Source organism: Pteropus vampyrus, unplaced genomic scaffold (genome assembly GCF_000151845.1).
Source record: "Pteropus vampyrus isolate Shadow unplaced genomic scaffold, Pvam_2.0 Scaffold57, whole genome shotgun sequence".
In the NCBI taxonomy this organism is placed as follows: domain Eukaryota; kingdom Metazoa; phylum Chordata; class Mammalia; order Chiroptera; family Pteropodidae; genus Pteropus; species Pteropus vampyrus.
In genome coordinates this window covers 1,540,329-1,540,834 of record NW_011888838.1, presented here as the reverse complement: position 1 = coordinate 1,540,834, position 506 = coordinate 1,540,329, and the positions used below count along the sequence as shown (strand labels likewise).

Below are 506 nucleotides of genomic sequence, written 5' to 3'. Positions count from 1 at the left end.
CCTCACACAGTTACTTTCTTTTTCATGAGAACACTTGAGATCTACTCTTTTATTTCTTTTCTTATTTCTTTTTCTTTCTTTCTTTCTTTTTTAAACACCTATAGCATCTGGTATTCCTAGGTGGTCTCCCATCCAAGTACTAACCAGGCCTGACTCTGCTTAGCTTCTGAGATCAGAAGAGATCGCGCACGTTCAGGGTGGCATGGCTGTAGAATCTTATTTCTTTTTTCTTTTTTAATTAATTAATTAGCTAATTAATTATTTTTTATGGTGACATTGATTAATGAAATCCGTTAGTTTCAACTGTACATTTTAACAGTAAGGCATATATATATATTTACATCATGTATTCACCTCCTATAGTTAGATTTCTTTATGTCACCACATTTTTGACCCATTTTACCCCATCTACCTCCTCTCTCTCCACTCCCCTTTACCTTCTGAGGATGTTGACTCTTAAATACCATTACCAGAATTTAATTCAATACAGATCATAAGCCTAATTA

The 506-nt window shown here is 33.8% G+C and overlaps 1 pseudogene; it reads right to left on the bottom strand.

Moving 5' to 3' along the window:
• Positions 1-95: 95 nt before the first annotated feature.
• LOC111740097 lies at positions 96-214 on the bottom strand (annotated as a pseudogene).
• Positions 215-506: the final 292 nt, after the last annotated feature.